At 37.7% G+C, this 22446-nt stretch overlaps 1 non-coding gene across 1 annotated transcript; it reads left to right on the forward strand.

Moving 5' to 3' along the window:
* Positions 1-22041: 22041 nt before the first annotated feature.
* LOC141645633 (small nucleolar RNA R71) lies at positions 22042-22148 on the forward strand. The gene has a single exon (XR_012545111.1). It is a non-coding gene; the product is annotated as a small nucleolar RNA R71 (small nucleolar RNA).
* Positions 22149-22446: the final 298 nt, after the last annotated feature.

Below are 22446 nucleotides of genomic sequence, written 5' to 3' on the forward strand. Positions count from 1 at the left end.
TAACGGTTATCGGAAAATGAAGACGGTTTTAGGCCCGGACTCCAAATGTACTCTAATTACTGCCAAAACGACCGTATCGGCACGTAGATGACAATTAAGAGGTAGACATTAGTGTTTGAGCAATCACTTGACGATAAACTTACTAACTGTCACAAATCGTTCCGCGTACCAAACATGCGGCCCAATCATCACCGGGTGGTTTGCGAGGGGTGCAGAAATGAGGTATCTACAGAGATATTTATTAATTTAATACAAGTATGACAGATTTATTATAAATATTTATTTGGTTGAGTCGTATTCTTGTGAAAATGACATAATGCTATCTTACACGCTTGATATAACTTTACGCCTTACTTGTGTCATTCTGCCAAGTATTGGTTTACGCTGCTCTCGTGCCGTTCTGCCGGGAGTTGGTTGATTTATGTTTTTCCCGCCCCTTTCGGACTATTCTGCGGATTGCGGGTTACCTCATATCGTATTCTGGTGACAATGCCTTTATGCTATACATTTTGCTTGACTTGTCTTTACGCCTCTTTCGGACTGTTCTGCCGATTGTGGGTTTAGCTCATATTTTCCGCCTCTTTCGGACTGTTCTGCCGATTGTGGGTTCTCGACTTCCGTTTTATCGATCGAGGCTTGTATGCGGACTGTTCTGCCGCATGTTGAATCGGAGACCGTTCTGCCCCGAGAGTCTGGCCAGATTTAGACTAGGACTGAGTCTTGGGAGTACCATTGTCGTCCTACCAGAGGAATTATATATTTATATATGAGTAGTAAAGGTCTTGCTTGGTTATAGATATTGGTATTTGTCTTTCAAGACAAGAGTTATGCCTTCTGTTGTTTGTCTTGGTCCTATCGGATACTAGGGGTGAGCTATAAGCCCTCTAGTTGCGATATGATCGTCGAGATTGATGTTCCCATCCGTTCTTATAGTGAGATGCAAACCATAAGTATGAATGTGACATTAGTAGCCACGTCCCGTGAAATGCTTGCTAAGTGGTTTTCCAAGTAATGGCTATAGTTTCTATTCTTGTAAATTGCATTGGTTAATCCCTTACTTAACTGCTTCACATGATTCGGACTCTAATCTCATATCTATGTTGTATTTCCTTGAAATGCGCGCCCTTGCATAAATGACCATATTCTTGTCTTTCATATTATTTGATTGTCTCACATGACTAGTTGAATCTTTATTATGCTAATTTTGATCTATCTTGTTCCATCTCGTTTAATTATCATGTTTAAAATATAAACTTGATATTCTTATCTTTTTTATGTATCTTATATGACTTACCTGTTTTAGTTCCTTGTTATGTTCGTTTTGACATTTTGTGGCTGGGAGAACCTTGAGTTACTCCCACTGACTGTGGCGTTCATGTGTACATGAATGACAAGTAATAGTTGGTGCATTTATGGGGTAAAGACATGTGTGAGCTAGCGAGCACTTTGGCCTAAAAGTTGGTTTATTAGGATTGTTTAGACTCACCTTTTATTGCTTTGTCATTCGAGGAATATATTTTCCCTCACCTTGACGATCACGTTTGTATAATTTAAATCTTTATTTCCACACTCTTTATTTATGTTTTAGATTTTGGTGAACCCGCCCTTTAAATTTTTAAAAGTTTTAAAAAAAAATTCCCTAAAATTCCGCATTTTATTACTTATATTTTCCGCGTTATCGCGGGGTGTCACAGTTGGTATCAGAGCCTATGTTGCTCCCGACGCACACACGTGTACCCCAAATTCAAATTTGAACTTGACCTTGAATAATGAATGAGAGATGGGTAGACTTAAGGACCTAAGGTGGTAGTCTGTAGTGTGTTTACTCTTTGTTAGGTTCTAACATATTTGTTGATTGTCATTTAATAATTGTGGTACCGTGGATCAATAACCGTAAACCTACCAACGTGAAGATCAAGATTTGGTGCCTGTTTCCGAGGATTGAAGATTTGTACAACCTTTGAAGAATGCTTCTATTTCCTCGAAGATGTTTCTCACTCTTTGTGTATCTTGCCTTATTCTTTATCTCTTAGTGCTTATCCTTCATCTAAACTCTCTTCTGTTTTGCTTGAAAGCTACTCTTGTACCCCTAACTTGTCCTTTGATCCTTGCTTGTCCTCCCTTAACGCCTTTTGATACTTCTCCTTCTTCTATAGGATGTTTGTTTTGGTTGGATAATTTAGCTTTTGTGGAGTTTGTTTGTGGTTTACCCATAACTCTTGGTTTTGAGAAGTTGTGATGTTGGAAGGACTTAGATAGTGTGGTGAGACATTTTTAGTGATTCTTATACCTAGTTCTTTGGTAAAGTGAGTATAAATGATGGGTGGAATTATGTGTGTTAAGTGTGAGTTGCCTATGATATTAAGACTATGGAACTTTGCCTTGTTGTTTATACTTGGAATTTGAGGATTTGGTAACTTGAGTTTTGTTGCTTGGGTTATGACATGGAGTAGAGTTTATGATGAGAGCTTGGAAGGAAACACCTCTAGGACGTTGTTGGCCATTGGTGATGAAAGTGTTGCATGGAAATTTGAGTTGAACTCGAGGTTAGAATAGTCGGTATACTTTTGTGAGTGTTGTGATGATTACATGAGAACCATGTTAGGTGTCCACTTTGCGGTGACGAGGTTTAGTAGCCAGAGTTCTTGAGATGCGATTATAAGTTGGGATCGATAGAGGTTTAGATGAGTTAGATGTTTTGGGTGGTTGTCTCGTGATTTGGAGAATGTCACCATCTATGCTTTAGGTTTCGAGAGTATAACAAGATATTTTTGGGATGTTAGATTGTATAAAAGAACTTTTGAATTTGGATTTTGATTGATGATTTACCATTTTGAGAAACTCGTAGTTGACACAAGTTGGATATGAGTATAGCTTTGTTAGAAGCTTTGACCTTGATCTCGTGGAGGTGGTTTGTAGACGTGTGAGGATTTGGAGTGGTGAAATCCTATTAATAGTGAAGCACTTGGTTTCATGGAATAGCTTGGATGTAAAGTGGCGTAAGTTATCTTGAGGAATCCTTGGAAGTAATGTGGCTGTGAAATTTATTCTATTAGAAAGATTTCGGAACCGTTTAAGATGATGTTATTATTTGAGATTTGAATATCTGGCGTTTCCTTGTTGTCTAACTTCCCCTTTTCCTTGACCATAAGAGTTACCGTTCATACCGCTCTTTCTCACTTCATCATGCTCCTCCTTTAAATTGGATGTTGGTAACCTATAAAATTCTATCTTTGACATCGTTGTTGACCTTACTTCAATTCCTACCCCTAGGAAGTTCATCATAGCTATTTTGTTGGTTAGGTTTGAACCCTCTTAGCGTACTTTGTATTATGATATCTAAGTTCTTTCCTTTTCGTACCATTTCTAAACATTTCAAGCTATTTTTGGTTCATTGTTAAAAATTTATATTATTTTTACAAAACCTTACCTATTTTAAAAGGTTGGAAAATGAAAATTTGGTTTAGTTCCCTATTTGTTCCTTGAGTATAGACCTATTTATCATGGTTTTTAATTGCTAAATCCGGGTTACTTTCAATTTTGCTCAATTTCTATTAACTTTTATCTATTTATGATTTCTTTGTCAAAGTTTAATATTATGTTTTCAGGAATCTGACTCCCTTTTGAGTTTAAAACTGAAACCTTTATTTCTATTTTGGCTATTGCAAAAGCAAATTTGAGTGGATTACCTTTTCTTTTGATTTTAACGTTGATCGGATGTTAGAACTCGTTATTAGAGACGTTTAATAACTTGTTCTACGCTTGTTGGCGAGTGATTTTTGTTTTAAATATGTCTTTGACTTAGAAAGTTAGCGTTCTTGTGTGCACGACAAGAGCAATTTCGTTCCATGAATGAGACTTATACTTTTGAAATCTTTCCATTAATGTTTTTGAAAGTATTTTGATTTTGATTTATACAAATAATTTGATTTTGACCTTATCTGGTTCTGTCGAAAATTTTTATTTGAAACTGCTAAAAGGATTTTAAGTCTCTCAAAAAGTAACCCTTTTAATATTTTAGTTACGAATTTCGAAGGTCCAATTTTATTTTTATATGTAACCTTTATTGCTACCTTCAAGTTTCGAGGACGAAACTTTTTAAAAGATGGGGTGATTGTAATACCCTCGAATTTCTCATTTTGATAATTAAAATTTATTTAACTGTTTAATTAATTTATTTTACATTTTTAAATTATTTAATTTAATTAATTCATTTTGAGCACGAATTTTATAAAAAGAATATTCTGAAACTTAATTTATATAAAAATACGTATTTAAGTCAGATAATAATAATACTTCTCGTCTCAACTCCCGTCTAGCTATAGACCGTCACATTTCCACTTGTGAGACTAATCTTTTCTCGACCTATCTTATAGCGACAACACATCTACCTACCCTCTCACACCCTACCTCTAAATATCTCTTTTATATATATTTATATATTTTATATATAATTCCTTTTATTATTATATTATTATATTATTATATTATTATATATATATCATTATTATTAATACTAATTTGTTGTGTGGCTCTCAAAAAACCGTGACCTACCCCCCTCTTTCACAAAATTTGGACCAACCCACAACTCTCCTTCCTTTTCGCGTTCACCTGCAAAACAACAAATGAACCAGTAAACAACAACATACAACCGTAAACTCCATTTTCGTCAACTCAAAAACCGAGATCTCATCGCCATTTCTCAACCATTCCTCTTAATTTTTGTACCATTCTCTTCCTTACTTCCTCCTTCATCTTTCAAGGTAATAAAGTCTCATTTTTGTGACGGTTTCGTTTTTCGCCGTCTCATAAAAGTTTTGATTTTTGCCTCAATCCTTTCTTTTTCTTGCTCTCTGATGAAGGATTTGAAGACCCGGAGCAGTTTGAGTCGGAAATCGTGCTCGTTGAGGAAGTTATAAGGTAACGGTGATAGGTTACTCGACAAAAACGTCGAAATTCCGTCTTAAGTGTCGTGTTGTGTGTCTTTGTTTGATAAAGTTTCGTTCTTTGTATGCTCAATTTCTGTCTCGCCACTTCTGTCTTTATGCTCGGGTTCTCTGGTTGAGTTCATGAAGATATTGTGTCGAGGTTCCGTCTTAAAATAACGTTTGAATCGGACTGTTTTACTTGAATTTCGAGTTGGGTTAAGTTAAGGTTGGTGAGTGTTATTCTTGTTTAGCTGCGTTTTACTTCCGTCTCAATCCTACTTTGCATTCCGTCTGAAAACTGAGCTGGTATGGGCTGTCGACTTCATATTGAAACCGTGACAGGGGGAGTTCGTGAGACTGTTTTGGGACGGGTGTGTACGAGTGGGCTTTGGCGGGTGTCTGTGGTTGTTCTTGGCTGATGTTGGGAGCGAAAGGGTGGCTGTGTGAGGAATGAACAAGGGTCGTGTGGCTTGTTTCATCACGGCTAGCCTGAGCAGTGACCTGCCCCGCCTGGCCAGCAGCCTAGCTTGGTCACGGTGGTTGGTAGGGACGTGAGTATGGCTGCCCAAAGTCCACTCTCGAGTCGTGTCTGGTAGTTTGTTTGGCTTCACATGTGTTTGTTTCAATCATTCAAATTTCCGACTCATGTTTTATATTACGTGACTCGTTAAATATCGTTCTTGGACATGTTAATTTAATTGGACTTGACATAATTCATTATTAGGCTTGACATAGTATATTTGTTGGGCTTGACATTATTTAGTTACTGGGCTTATTCGATTTAGTTTGTTGGACTCATTTGACTTTAGTAAATGGGCTAGCTATGTTTGGTAATCGGGGCTAGTCGTGTTTATAAATCGTTTTGGCGCTAACTCGGTTTATTTAAAATATAATTAAATATATATCCGTCTCGTATTTCGTATAACGTAAATCACTAATATTGCTCCTTCACATATTCTTTTGTTGGATTCCTTATAATTCAATTATGGGTTGTTATGTTCTATTTGTTGGGTTTAATATGCTTTGTATGATGGACTAATTGTGTTTTACATGTTGGATCTAAATGGACTAATTTATTGGGCTTCTTATAGCTTATTTGTCGGGCTCATAAACAAGTCACTTGATTTGGTCACATTTTATAACGTAAGTTATTCATTATCGCTTATTATATTTTATTTAACCGGCATGTTAAATTGTAAAGTGGAACATTTGGTAATATGACAAGTATGAGATATTTATTAATTTAATACAAGTATGACAGATTTATTATAAATATTTATTTGGTTGAGTCGTATTCTTGTGAAAATGTCATAATGCTATCTTACACGCTTGATATATCTTTACGCCTTACTTCTGCCGTTCTGCCAAGTATTGGTTTACACCGCTCTCGTGTCGTTCTGCAGGGAGTTGGTTGATTTATGTTTTTCCCGCCCCTTTCGGACTATTCTGCGGATTGCGGGTTACCTCATATCGTATTCTGGTGACAATGCCTTTATGCTATAAATTTTGCTTGACTTGTCTTTACGCCTCTTTCGGACTGTTCTGCCGATTGTGGGTTTAGCTTATATTTTCCGCCTCTTTCGGACTGTTCTGCCGATTGTGGGTTCTCGACTTCCGTTTTATCGATCGAGGCTTGTATGCGGACTGTTCTGCCGCATGTCGAATCGGAGACCGTTCTGCCCCGAGAGTCTGGCCAGATTTAGACTAGGACTGAGTCTTGGGAGTACCATTGTCGTCCTACCAGAGGAATTATATATTTATATATGAGTAGTAAAGGTCTTGCTTGGTTATAGATATTGGTATTTGTCTTTCAAGACAAGAGTTATGCCTTCTGTTGTTTGTCTTGGTCCTATCGGATACTAGGGGTGAGCTATAAGCCCTCTAGTTGCGATATGATCGTCGGGATTGATGTTCCCATCCGTTCTTATAGTGAGATGCAAACCATAAGTATGAATGTGACATTAGTAGCCACGTCCCGTGCAATGCTTGCTAAGTGGTTTTCCAAGTAATGGCTATAGTTTCTATTCTTGTAAATTGCATTGGTTAATCCCTTACTTAACTGCTTCACATGATTCGGACTCTAATCTCATATCTATGTTGTATTTCCTTGAAATGCGCGCCCTTGCATAAATGACCATATTCTTGTCTTTCATATTATTTGATTGTCTCACATGACTAGTTGAATCTTTATTATGCTAATTTTGATCTATCTTGTTCCATCTCATTTAATTGTCATGTTTAAAATATAAACTTGATATTCTTATCTTTTTTATGTATCTTATATGACTTACCTGTTTTAGTTCCTTGTTATGTTCGTTTTGACATTTTGTGGCTGGGAGAACCTTGAGTTACTCCCACTAACTGTGGCGTTCATGTTTACATGAATGACAAGTAATAGTTGGTGCATTTATGGGATAAAGACATGTGTGAGCTAGCGAGCACTTTGGCCTAAAAGTTGGTTTATTAGGATTGTTTAGACTCACCTTTTATTGCTTTGTCATTCGAGGAATATATTTTCCCTCACCTTGACGATCACGTTTGTATAATTTAAATCTTTATTTCCACACTCTTTATTTATGTTTTAGATTTTGGTGAACCCGCCCTTTAAATTTTTAAAAGTTTTAAAAAAAAATTCCCAAAAATTCCGCATTTTATTACTTATATTTTCCGCGTTATCGCGGGGTGTCACAGTTGGTATCAAAGCCTATGTTGCTCCCGACGCACACACGTGTACCCCAAATTCAAATTTGAACTTGACCTTGAATAATGAATGAGAGATGGGTAGACTTAAGGACCTAAGGTGGTAGTCTGTAGTGTGTTTACTCTTTGTTAGGTTCTAACATATTTGTTGATTGTCATTTAATAATTGTGGTACCGTGGATCAATAACCGTAAACCTACCAATGTGAAGATCAAGATTTGGTGCCTGTTGCCGAGGATTGAAGATTTGTACAACCTTTGAAGAATGCTTCTATTTCCTCGAAGATGTTTCTCACTCTTTGTGTATCTTGCCTTATTCTTTATCTCTTAGTGCTTATCCTTCATCTAAACTCTCTTCTGTTTTGCTTGAAAGCTACTCTTGTACCCCTAACTTGTCCTTTGATCCTTGCTTGTCCTCCCTTAACGCCTTTTGATACTTCTCCTTCTTCTATAGGATGTTTGTTTTGGTTGGATAATTTAGCTTTTGTGGAGTTTGTTTGTGATTTACCCAGAACTCTTGGTTTTGAGAAGTTGTGATGTTGGAAGGACTTAGATAGTGTGGTGAGACATTTTTAGTGATTCTTATACCTAGTTCTTTGGTAAAGTGAGTATAAATGATGGGTGGAATTATGTGTGTTAAGTGTGAGTTGCCTATGATATTAAGACTATGGAACTTTGCCTTGTTGTTTATACTTGGAATTTGAGGATTTGGTAACTTGAGTTTTGTTGCTTGGGTTTTGACATGGAGTAGAGTTTATGATGAGAGCTTGGAAGGAAACACCTCTAGGATGTTGTTGGCCATTGGTGATGAAAGTGTTACATGGAAATTTGAGTTGAACTCGAGGTTAGAATAGTCGGTATACTTTTGTGAGTGTTGTGATGATTACATAAGAACCATGTTAGGTGTCCACTTTGCGGTGACGAGGTTTAGTAGCCAGAGTTCTTGAGATGCGATTATAAGTTGGGATCGATAGAGGTTGAGATGAGTTAGATGTTTTGGGTGGTTGTCTCGTGATTTGGAGAATGTCACCATCTATGCTTTAGGTTTCGAGAGTATAACAAGATATTTTTGGGATGTTAGATTGTATAAAAGAAATTTTGAATTTGGATTTTGATTGATGATTTACCATTTTGAGAAACTCGTAGTTGACACAAGTTGGATATGAGTATAGCTTTGTTAGAAGCTTTGACCTTGATCTCGTGGAGGTGGTTTGTAGACGTGTGAGGATTTGGAGTGGTGAAATCCTATTAATAGTGAAGCACTTGGTTTCATGGAATAGCTTGGATGTAAAGTGGCGTAAGTTATCTTGAGGAATCCTTGGAAGTAATGTGGCTGTGAAATTTATTCTATTAGAAAGATTTCGGAACCGTTTAAGATGATGTTGTTATTTGAGATTTGAATATCTGGCGTTTCCTTGTTGTCTAACTTCCCCTTTTCCTTGACCATAAGAGTTACCGTTCATACCGCTCTTTCTCACTTCATCATGCTCCTCCTTTAAATTGGATGCTGGTAACCTATAAAATTCTATCTTTGACATCGTTGTTGACCTTACTTCAATTCCTACCCCTAGGAAGTTCATCATAGCTATTTTGTTGGTTAGGTTTGAACCCTCTTAGCGTACTTTGTATTATGATATCTAAGTTCTTTCCTTTTCGTACCATTTCTAAATGTTTCAAGCTATTTTTGGTTCATTGTTAAAAATTTATATTATTTTTACAAAACCTTACCTATTTTAAAAGGTTGGAAAATGAAAATTTGGTTTAGTTCCCTATTTGTTCCTTGAGTATAGACCTATTTATCATGGTTTTTAATTGCTAAATCCGGGTTACTTTCAATTTTGCTCAATTTCTATTAACTTTTATCTATTTATGATTTCTTTGTCAAAGTTTAATATTATGTTTTCAGGAATCTGACTCCCTTTTGAGTTTAAAACTGAAACCTTTATTTCTATTTTGGCTATTGCAAAAGCAAATTTGAGTGGATTACCTTTTCTTTTGATTTTAACGTTGATCGGATGTTAGAACTCGTTATTAGAGACGTTTAATAACTTGTTCTACGCTTGTTGGCGAGTGATTTTTGTTTTAAATATGTCTTTGACTTGGAAAGTTAGCGTTCTTGTGTGCACGACAAGAGCAATTTCGTTCCATGAATGAGACTTATACTTTTGAAATCTTTCCATTAATGTTTTTGAAAGTATTTTGATTTTGATTTATACAAATAATTTGATTTTGACCTTATCTGGTTCTGTCGAAAATTTTTATTTGAAACTGCTAAAAGGATTTTAAGTCTCTCAAAAAGTAACCCTTTTAATATTTTAGTTACGAATTTCGAAGGTCCAGTTTTATTTTTATATATAACCTTTATTGCTACCTTCAAGTTTCGAGGACGAAACTTTTTAAAAGATGGGGTGATTGTAACACCCTCGAATTTCTCATTTTGATAATTAAAATTTATTTAACTGTTTAATTAATTTATTTTACATTTTTAAATTATTTAATTTAATTAATTCATTTTGAGCACGAATTTTATAAAAAGAATATTCTGAAACTTAATTTATATAAAAATACGTATTTAAGTCAGATAATAATAATACTTCTCGTCTCAATTCCCGTCTAGCTATAGACCGTCACATTTCCACTTGTGAGACTAATCTTTTCTCGACCTATCTTATAGCGACAACACATCTACCTACCCTCTCACACCCTACCTCTAAATATCTCTTTTATATATATTTATATATTTTATATATAATTCCTTTTATTATTATATTATTATATTATTATATATATATCATTATTATTAATACTAATTTGTTGTGTGGCTCTCAAAAAACCGTGACCTACCCCCCTCTTTCACAAAATTTGGACCAACCCACAACTCTCCTTCCTTTTCGCGTTCACCTGCAAAACAACAAAAGAACCAGTAAACAACAACATACAACCGTAAACTCCATTTTCGTCAACTCAAAAACCGAGATCTCATCGCCATTTCTCAACCATTCCTCTTAATTTTTGTACCATTCTCTTCCTTACTTCCTCCCTCATCTTTCAAGGTAATAAAGTTTCATTTTTGTGACGGTTTCGTTTTTCGCCGTCTTATAAAAGTTTTGATTTTTGCCTCAATCCTTTCTTTTTCTTGCTCTCTGATGAAGGATTTGAAGACCCGGAGCAGTTTTAGTCGGAAATCGTGCTCGTTGAGGAAGTTATAAGGTAACGGTGATAGGTTACTCGACAAAAACGTCGAAATTCCGTCTTAAGTGTCGTGTTATGTGTCTTTGTTTGATAAAGTTTTGTTCTTTGTATGCTCAATTTCTGTCTCGCCACTTCTGTCTTTATGCTCGGGTTCTCTGGTTGAGTTCATGAAGATATTGTGTCGAGGTTCCGTCTTAAAATAACGTTTGAATCGGACTGTTTTACTTGAATTTCGAGTTGGGTTAAGTTAAGGTTGGTGAGTGTTATTCTTGTTTAGCTGCGTTTTACTTCCGTCTCAATCCTACTTTGCCTTCCGTCTGAAAACTGAGCTGGTATGGGCTGTCGACTTCATATTGAAACCGTGACAGGGGGAGTTCGTGAGACTGTTTTGGGACGGGTGTGTACGAGTGGGCTTTGGCGGGTGTCTGTGGTTGTTCTTGGCTGATGTTGGGAGCGAAAGGGTGGCTGTGTGAGGAATGAACAAGGGTCGTGTGGCTTGTTTCATCACGGCTAGCCTGAGCAGTGACCTGCCCCGCCTGGCCAGCAGCCTAGCTTGGTCACGGTGGTTGGTAGGGACGTGAGTATGGCTGCCCAAAGTCCACTCTCGAGTCGTGTCTGGTAGTTTGTTTGGCTTCACATGTGTTTGTTTCAATCATTCAAATTTCCGACTCGTGTTTTATATTACGTGACTCGTTAAATATCGTTCTTGGACATGTTAATTTAATTGGACTTGACATAATTCATTGTTAGGCTTGACATAGTATATTTGTTGGGCTTGACATTATTTAGTTACTGGGCTTATTCAATTTAGTTTGTTGGACTCATTTGACTTTAGTAAATGGGCTAGCTATGTTTGGTAATCGGGGCTAGTCGTGTTTATAAATCGTTTTGGCGCTAACTCGGTTTATTTAAAATATAATTAAATATATATCCGTCTCGTATTTCGTATAACGTAAATCACTAATATTGCTCCTTCACATATTCTTTTGTTGGATTCCTTATAATTCAATTATGGGCTTGTTATGTTCTATTTGTTGGGTTTAATATGCTTGTTATGATGGACTAATTGTGTTTTACATGTTGGATCTAAATGGACTAATTTATTGGGCTTCTTATAGCTTATTTGTCGGGCTCATAAACGAGTCACTTGATTTGGTCGCATTTTATAACGTAAGTTATTCATTATCGCTTATTATATTTTATTTAACCGGCATGTTAAATTGTAAAGTGGAACATTTGGTAATATGACAAGTATGAGATATTTATTAATTTAATACAAGTATGACAGATTTATTATAAATATTTATTTGCTTGAGTCGTATTCTTGTGAAAATGTCATAATGCTATCTTACACGCTTGATATATCTTTACGCCTTACTTCTGTCGTTCTGCCAAGTATTGGTTTACACCGCTCTCGTGTCGTTCTGCAGGGAGTTGGTTGATTTATGTTTTTCTCGCCCCTTTCGGACTGTTCTGCCGATTGCGGGTTACCTCATATCGTATTCTGGTGACAATGCCTTTATGCTATACATTTTGCTTGACTTGTCTTTACGCCTCTTTCGGACTGTTCTGCCAATTTTGGGTTTAGCTCATATTTTCCGCCTCTTTCGGACTGTTCTGCCGATTGTGGGTTCTCGACTTCCGTTCTGTCGATCGAGTCTTGGATGCGGACTGTTCTGCTGCATGTCGAATCGGGGACCATTCTGCCCCGAGAGTCTGGCTAGATTTAGACTAGGACTGAGTCTTGGGAGTACCATTGTCGTCCTACCAGGGGAATTATATATTTATATATGAGTAGTAAAGGTCTTGCTTGGTTATAGATATTGGTATTTGTCTTTCAAGACAAGAGTTATGCCTTGTGTTGTTTGTCTTGGTCCTATCGGATACTAGGAGTGAGCTATAAGCCCTCTAGTTGCGATATGATCGTCGGGATTGATGTTCCCATCCGTTCTTATAGTGAGATGCAAGCCATAAGTATGAATGTGAAATTAGTAGCCACGTCCCGTGCAATGCTTGCTAAGTGGTTTTCCAAGTAATGGCTACAGTTTCTATTCTTGTAAATTGCATTGGTTAATCCCTTACTTAACTGCTTCACATGATTCGGACTCTAATCTCATATATATGCTGTATTTCCTTGAAATGCGTGCCCTTGTATAAATGACCATATTCTTGTCTTTCATATTATTTGATTGTCTCACATGACTAGTTGAATCTTTATTATGCTAATTTTGATCTATCTTGTTCCATCTCATTTAATTGCCATGTTTAAAATATAAACTTGATATTCTTATCTTTTGTATGTATCTTATATGACTTACCTGTTTTAGTTCCTTGTTATGTTCGTTTTGACATTTTGTGGCTGGGAGAACCTTGAGTTACTCCCCACTGACTGTGGCGTTCATGTTTACATGAATGACAGGTACTAGTTGGTTCATTTATGGGGTGAAGACATGTGTGAGCTAGCGAGCACTTTGGCCTAAAAGTTGGTTTATTAGGATTGTTTAGACTCACCTTTTATCGATTTGTCATTCGAGGGATATATTTTCACTCACCTTGACGATCACGTTTGTATAATTTAATTCTTTATTTCCGCACTCTTTATTTGTGTTTTAGATTTTGGTGAACCCGCGCTTTAAATTTTTAAAAATTTAAAAAAAAATTCCCTAAAATTCCGTATTTTATTACTTATATTTTCCGCGTTATCGCGGGGTGTCACACTACCAGTGACTTTATCACAAGTTATGTGATAACAGTGGGAGTGATGGGTGATTGTCGTCGGGTCACATCCAATCAAACACATTTATAATACTCAACAAACAACTAGTTAGCGGTAAGTCGAGGTCGATCCATGGGACGGTGTGCTTTGGGCTCTAAGTCTATCTATCTCAATTTATGCTAGTGTCACAATTTGTTTGGGTTTGTAGTTGTGTCTAGACTAATGCAAGCAATAAAGTAGAACGAGCAATAAAAGGAAAGATGTAAACAATTGATTAAAAGTGCTAGGATATCATGGGGTCATGGGGGATTCATGGTGTTGATCATACAAACATGTTTACAAGGTTGCAAGCAATTAATGTTGTGGAGGAACCGAGTTGGATTATATCTTACGGTTCTTAGGAAGAGTTGGGTCCCGAAGCCGAATCGATTAGATTGTACAACACCTACAAGTCGACTTACTTTCCTCCTAATCAACTTCTATGCATGGTCTAACAAGACTCGAGTTGGTTTATATCTTACGAGTCAAGTTGAGTAGATAAGAGATGGTAAAAATGCAAGGATTCATAGGCTTAGCATTTCATCAAACATAACATGTGCATAAAGTTGACATCACAACAAGCAAGCAATTTAATCATGTGAACATATTAGATTAAGCATGAATCAATCCCATGTTGGTTTCCCCTAATTACCCACTAATCCTAGCTAAGAGACTACTCATTCATTATCAAGTTTAACATGCTAACAAGGTTGTCAATCATATTAACAAGGTAAAACATGATGAACAAGTAAGAAAGATTAACAATAATTAAAACAAGGATTAAAAGGATTATACCTATGGAGATTCCACAATAATAATGCAAAGAATAATAGAAGAACTTGATGATTGATGGAAGGTTGTCAATCTCCCAATAAACCCAATAATCTTCTAATTACCCAATAATAAACTTGAATTACTTAATAATAAACTTGAACAATAATTAAGGAGAGATTAATGTGTAATTTGTAGAAAGATTAAAGAGTAATCTATTCTAATCTACTCCTAATCTAATCTAAAGAAGGATTTTTCTAGCTAAAAAGATGTGTTCAAGGATTATTACAAATGGGGTATTTATAGTGGAAATTAGGTGGATGCATTAGGGTTAACTAAGGGCTAAACTAGTAATTACACTTTTTAAGTTGAGCAAGGAGGACCCGGTATTTTCTGAGAGAAGGGCTTCTCTTTTCGTAGCTTGAAGAATGAAATTCGTGCTGTACTGAAATCCGTGCGGATTAGGGTCGGGACGGCCGGATTTGGGCGGTGCAATCCGAGCGGATTCAGGAGAGGGACGCTCGGATTGTTTAGGGGGAATCCGAGCGGATTCCAAGGAGGGACGCTCGGATTGTGCTGGCTGGACGGGCGGATTGTCTGTAATCCGTTCGGATTGTTGGTCAGCGTCAATTCTTCTTCTTTTCTTCCCTTTTCTTCATAAATTCCTTGGGGATTTCCTTAGGGACGCAAGGATCCTTTCTCAACATTGTTCTTCTACTATGATATGTACAAAGGCCTTCTAGTCTTGTCTCTTCTTGATGCTTGGTCATTGAATACAATCAATTTAGCCTCGTTTTGCCATGAAAATGCAAGATTCTTACTCCTTTCCTACCAAGGGATCAAAATCTCAAAGAATATGCAAAAGAAAGAACTAAAGATAAGAAATGACCCAAATAGGCACTAAAAAGCATGGAAACAATGGTAATTCGGGGGCTAAATATGCGCCAATTATGGTCACATCAAATATCCCCAAACCGAACCTTTGCTCGTCCCGAGTAAAGAGGTGACAAAGACTAGGACCAAAACTAACCTACCCTAATAATAATAGCCGATATGAGACAATTAGCGGGTCTCACTCCGCCCCTTCAACTCACAACAAGACAACCATGAGGTAGGATGCCTTCTTGCAAGGCAAGGTGGGTCTTGCCAAAATGGCGATACATCCAAACACTAAAGCACATAAAATCACATAATGGATGCATCTACAAAAAGAATAGCCACTTTCCTCATCTAAGTGGCGGAAATTATCTACAAGGGAAGCAATTCAAGGGTACACAATCCTTCATAGATGCAATTTGTTCAAACTACTAAGCCTAGAAGGATACCAATAAATCACCTCCAAGTTGTGTCAAGCTAGGGTACCTTTGTCCTCAATCGTTAAATTCTTTTGTCAAGAGTAGACTCCTTATGGTGTTAGAAACACTGGAGGATCGCGGAATTCCCCCTCTTGCCTAGACAAGAAGAAGGGCCGTCCCCTCTCTACCATGCACAAAAATGGATATGATGGATAAAGGGATCAATAGATGTTTGAGTTTCATTTTGGGAGTTTGCTTTTGTTTTTGTTTTTCCCCCCAATTTCTTGTGGCATTTGACATTTGAGAACACTTTCTTTGCCATTTCTTTTTGATTTTTGGCATTTCAATACTTGACAACTTTTTGCATTTCTTTTGAACATTTTCAAAGTCACCCCAATTAGTAACGAGGGTGCCTTGTATTTGAAGCTTTAGGAGTTCTATTTTTGCTCCTCTTTTCTTTTGATGCATTTTTGCAAACTTTCTTTCACTTTTCATTTCATTGAACTCAAATTGATTTCTTTTTTTGTGCCCATTCCCTTTGATGACAAAAATATGGTAGAACATGGATGATGGATGGATGCATGGTTTCAAGGGTCACCTTGGAATAAACGGTAGCTAAGGAGTTATCACACCACAAGGTACTCTTGACTAGGCCTTAAACCATGGGTCAAAGGATACTAGCATGACACATCCTAGGGTGTTTTACAAGCATTCTAACAAGCAAAGTCTTAAGAATAAAAAGCATCTACTAGGGCCTATATACACTTGTCAAGTTTCCCAAGTAGATGGTTTCACAAAATTTTTCTAACATGCAAACTACATGCCATGATGCAACTAGCATATAAACATCCTAATGCATATGATTCTACCAACTAATATGCCATATAAACTAAATGCAATCCTAAGTTCACATTGTTTTACCGCATCAATCAAAATAAAGCCACATAGTCATTAACATAAAGAGGAAAAAGGAGATTGGAAAGATCATACCATGCGGTCTTCAATATCCTCATGTCTCGGATGTGGCGTAGTCAATCAAAGTGAACAAGGATAAAACAAACACAATATATACAAGACAATATATACAAAGGAAATGAACTTGTTTTTGGTTTTTTTTTTCAATTTTTCAAATTTTTATGGTTTTTGAAATTTTTCAATTTTTATGGGTTTTTGAATAAGAGTTAAATGTTAGAATTCCCATCCCCACACTAATATGGGCATTGTCCTCAATGGCCAAAATGATGGAAATTATGCAAAGATGATGCATGATTTCTATACTAAATGCAATTCTACACTAAGCTATACTACATGATGCATGGTTTTTGTTATGACGGAGAGGATAATTTAGATTACCTCCTGTTGCGTATGCATTAACTTCCCCAAACCAAATAAAACACTATTGCTAATGTTCAAGGATGGGTATAGTTCATGCACACACTATGCTATGCATGAAACTAGATTGTCATTTTGGATTTTACACATGGGAACAATAAAAGAAGAACACCTCAATGGAACCGAGGTGTGAGTCCTTTGATGTTGCTAGGACTAAGCCAACAAATGATCAAAATGAAATAAAATACAAAGAGATATAGACAAACCGTGGGAGAGTAGGAATCTCCAAGGCTTGCTAGTCCTCCATCATGCTATCATCATCATCACTTCCCTCATGAGAGGTGGTCACATTGCCACTTTCCTTGGCACTTTCTTCTTCACTTTCTCCATCATCTTGTTCATCATCATCTTCACCATCTCTTTCTCCATCTCCTTCTCCATCTCCACTTGCTTCTTCCTCAATATTATCATCAATTTCTTCACCATTTCCAACAACCTCATTGTTTTCCACCACGTCCCTAGATGCACCCGGAAACAAGGCTTCTTTATCCGCCCAACTAGGCAAAGGACAAGATGGATCAAGGAGCCCTTGCCTAGCTAAATGTAGGAGGGGAGGATATTGAGCCAAATATGCATTCTTCCGATCTTCATAAGCTTGCTTGTGCATTGCTTGCATAAGAAGAGTGACATAGTCTTTCCCAATTTCAACTCCTTCCGGTTTGAACTCTTCATACACAAAAGGGTAAGGCGGTATAACAATGGAAGAGGAGGGGGTTTCATGATCACCCTTTTGTTGTTGAATGATGTACTCGGCTTCTTCGGATAGGGGAAGTAGATAGTTGGTCCGGTGGACACTTAGACGACAAATCTTCGCGGGTAAAGTGAATGATCGAGCCTCACTAGTAAGCCATCCACACTTGGTGTCAAGGGGGTTTTGAGCAACCCACTTGAACTTGTTAATCATGGTAGGCATATCAATAAGATGGCCACCTTCCTTTGCCTTGTACTTGCTATCCTTATTGAAATTAGGATCAAAGTGCTTGGCTAGGACCGTGACTAGGCCGCCATTAACAATAACGGTTGTACCCTTCTTCCCACTATCAACATGGAGCCATCTATCAACCAATAGCCTCAAAGAATTGAAAGGCTTGGTATGGATTCTTCCGATATTCAAAGCCGATTCAAGGAGAATAAAATCAAGTCTTGTGAAATGATTGGTGTCTTTCCTAGCAATTATGGTATTTCCCACAACTTTGTGCCATACTCTTATGCCCAGATGATGGACCAAAAGAGCACGACAAGCATGAAAATCATCAAATTTCTTCCCGGAGATTGCCTCCCAAAGAGGCTCGGGGTCATACTTTCCATAATGCTTAAGATATCTCGATTCATCGCTAAGACCCAAAATTTCACCCAATTCCTTAAAGGTAATGCGTCTACTAATGTTAGCTAGACGAAACTCAAGATTTTCCCTATCCTCAACTTTGGTGACTTTCAATGAACTTAAGAATTCCAAGACAAGGGAGGGGTATGTCAATTCCTTTGTTTCAAACAATTTCTTCAAACCCATGGCATTGAAAAAGGCTTTTGTTTGTTCAAGAACACCCAATTTCTCCAAGGCATCTTTACATATGAATTTGGTGAATTGATTTCATAGCAAACTTGACAAATGTCTTTCTATGGGTATCGGAAATAAAAGTTACCTCCGGATAATGCAAGAGTTGATCGATTACCGGAGTAGAAGGTGATGCTCCCATAGAAGTTTGTTGTTGTTGTTGCACTTCCAAGTTTGGTGTTGATACCACCATTGCCAAAGCTTTCTTTGTTTGGAGAGCTTTTTGCCTTTGAGAGAGAGCCTTTGCCTTTGGTGCCTTTGTTGCTCCCTTTGTCCTTGCCATTTGATGAACTAACCAAGAAAAGATTCAAAAATCTTCAATTTGTAGAATGCCCAAATCGATTTGAAGGTGAAAGGCTTTGCCTTTATGAAATCAAAAATCGACTCAAAGGTTGAAGATTTTGTGCTTGGTTTTGATTGTTATTGAAGATGGAGTGATTGATTTGTTGTTTGAAGGATGGTTTGATTTGATTTTGGTGAATTTTGTTGAGGGTTTTTGTTTTTGTGATGGAGAGGATGAGGGTTTTGATGTTGTGGGTAGTGTTTATGAATGAATGAATGAAGGAATGAAGGTGGGAGGGTATTTAAAGAAGTCGAAATTTTCGAAAACGCAGAGGCAATCCGTGCGGATTAGGCCCAATCCGTGCGGATTCTGCAGCTTCAAAATTTTCAGAAGCTCGCCTAAAGACGGGCGGATTCTGGGGAATCCGCTCGGATTCTTCTGTGATGGGACGGGCGGATTTGCTGCAGGACGGACGGATTTCAGTCCAGAGAAATTTCTTTGTTTTCTTCAATTTACAAAAAACGGGCGTCTTCTTCACAAGACGGACGGATTCTATGAGACGGGCGTCTTTCCAGAAATCCGCTCGGATTCTTCAACAGTCAAGAAATTTTCAATTTTCAGCTCAGCTCAGGACGGGCGTCTTCTCAGTAGGACGCTCAGATTGTTGAAGACGGGCGGATTCTCAGGAATCCGCTCGGATTCTTCCCTGTTGTACACGGATTCAGCTCCACCCGTGCACAAACGCATTCCTATATCATTCTTTCTTTCAAATCTTGTGTTCTTCGTTGTGGGGGCACTACTAAGGCATGAATAGCCTAGGCAATTACCATCCCCACACTAAGGTAAGGCACTACACATCAATTGAATTTGTTAATCCCTCCCTCACTTCTCTCTTTTCATGACAAATATTTTGATCAAAGTAAATAAAATCCAAAAATGACAAAAAAAAAAAAAAAAATGCAATACAAAAATCGAAATGTAAGTTAGGGAGTTAGAAATATTTACAAGTGGTGGTTTAAGGAGGACTCCACCAAACTCTCATGCTTTATGAGATGTCAAGGGGGCATGTTCAAGGTGTTGTTGATGTTGCTCAACACCTTGAAGAAGTAATCAAAAGCTTGTTCATTATTATGGTAGAGGCTTTCAATAGATCTTGGCTCTTGTTGTTGATCATGATCGATGGCATGCCCAATGTAGGGATTAAAAATCCCTTCAAACTCGTCGTCCCAAAGACCACAAACTTCATTGAGTTGATCATTGAAAATCTCTTGCTTAGATGGAGACAACTCTCGCAATTTCTTCTCTTGGCCAATGAGGCCATCTTCTTCTTCCTTGGTTGATTTTGATGAGCTTTGCAAGCTCTCCTTGTCACAATTCACTTGCTCTTTGAATGGAGCATCTTCATCTTTCTTCTTCCATTGGAGTTCCGATTTCTTCCTTTCATCCTTCCTATATAATGATCAATCATGAAACATGGCTCATGCAAACGAGGAGCTCTCATGGTTTTGTCAAGATTAAAAGTTATGCTTTCATCTCCCACTTCTAGAGTGAGCTCTCCATGTTTCACATCAATCACCGCACCCGCGGTGTGTAGGAAAGGTCTTCCTAAGATGATTGGAATGTTGGAATCTTCCTCCATATCAACAATGACAAAGTCCACCGGGATGAAAAACTTCCCAATTCGCACGGGGACATCTTCCCATATCCCTAATGGTGTCTTCGTCGATCTATCGGCCATTTGGAGTGTGATATTGGTGCATTTAAGCTCTCCCATCCCCAACCTTTTACTCACCGAGTACGGCATGACACTCACACTAGCCCCTAGATCACATAAGGCTTTGTTGATCGTCGTGTCGCCAATGGTACACGGTATTGAGAAGCTTCCTGGATCCTTTAACTTTGGAGGTGAACTCCCTTGAAGTATTGCACTACTCACCTTAGTGAAGGCGATAGTCTCAAGTTTCTGGATCGACTTCTTCTTTGTGAGGATATCTTTCATGTACTTTGCATAGGCCGGTACGTGATTGATTAATTCCGTGAAAGGAATTGAGACTTCTAAATTCTTCACAATTTCCATGAACTTTCCAAGTTGATCATCAAATTTGGGCTTGGCTTGACGACTTGGAAAAGGAAGTCTAATCACAATGGGCTCCTTTTCTTTGGCCTTGTCTTCATTTTTCTTTGAACTTTCTTCTTTTGATGATTCCCCTTCTTTGGAGTTTTGCACAACAACTTCATTCTCACTAGCTTTCACAACTTCATTCTCAACTTGCTCCTTCGGTGCTTCATACCTTGTACTACTTCTCAAGTGAATGGCACTAACCGTTTCATGTCTAGGGGATTACTTTGAGGTGGTAATTGCCCTTTTGTCTTTGTGAGCTTGAAGATGCTAGTTGAGTCAATTGTGTTTCCAACATCTTGGTGTGAGCTAGAATGTTGTTGATGGTGGTGTCCTTTGCTTGGCTATCTTTTTGCATTTGAGTGAAAAATTCTTGTTGATTCTTTTGCATTTGGAGGACCGCTTTTTGGACATCAAAACCTTGGTCATTTTGGTGATTGTATGGATTTTGATTTTGGTAACCTTGGTTTTGATTGTAAAAGGGTCTTTGATTTTGGTTTCTCATGGGTGGTGGAGTGTATGTTGTTTGAGGGTTTTGAACATTTTGGCTTTTGTATGAGAGATTTGGATGGAATTTGGTGTTTTCATTGTAAAAATTTGAATAAGGGGTACCACTTTTGTAAGCTTGGAAAGCATTAACTTGTTCGGTTGTTCCCCTACACTCACTTGGGTCATGACCCAAAGTTCCACAATTCTCACATATCCCACTTGGGATTGATGAGGATGCCGTCATGGCATTGACATGATGCTTTGATGATTTTGAGTTTTCCTCAAGTCTAGCCATAGCTTGTTCAAACTTCAAGTTGATTGTGTCAATGTGAGCACTAAGTTGAGCACCCAATTGAGTAACGGAGTCCACTTCATGCTTTCCTCCTCTAGTAGCCTTGCGAGGTCTACTATATTGTGAATTATGGACCGCCATTTCCTCAATCTTGTTCCATGTTTGATGGTCATCAACTTCGGTGAACATTCCATTTGATCCCATATTGAGAATGTTCCTTGAATCTTCATATAAACCGTTCCAAAATTGTTGCACCAAAAACCATTCGCTAAGTCCATGGTGAGGACATGAGCGACAAATACCTTTGAACCGCTCCCAAGCTTCATACAAAGATTCTTCATCCCTTTGCTGAAAACCCGTAATTTGAGCTCTTAGCATGTTAGTCTTTTCCGGTGGGTAGAATTTTTTGTAGAAAGCTAGAGCTAACTTCTTCCAAGAATCTATTCCAAGGGCGGCCTTATCAAGGCCCTTCAACCATTGCTTCGCGGTGCCGATTAACGAAAAAGGAAATAAGACCCATCTAATTTGGTCTTGAGTTACGCCCGTTTGAGAGATAGCATCACAATAATCGCAAAAGGTTTCCATGTGAGAATGAGGGTCCTCACTAGGCATTCCCCCGAATTGGCTCCTCTCAACTAGTTGGATGAAGGCGGACTTGGCAATAAAATTTCCGGTG

The sequence above is a fragment of the Silene latifolia genome, chromosome 2, assembly GCF_048544455.1.
Source record: "Silene latifolia isolate original U9 population chromosome 2, ASM4854445v1, whole genome shotgun sequence".
NCBI lineage: Eukaryota > Viridiplantae > Streptophyta > Magnoliopsida > Caryophyllales > Caryophyllaceae > Silene > Silene latifolia.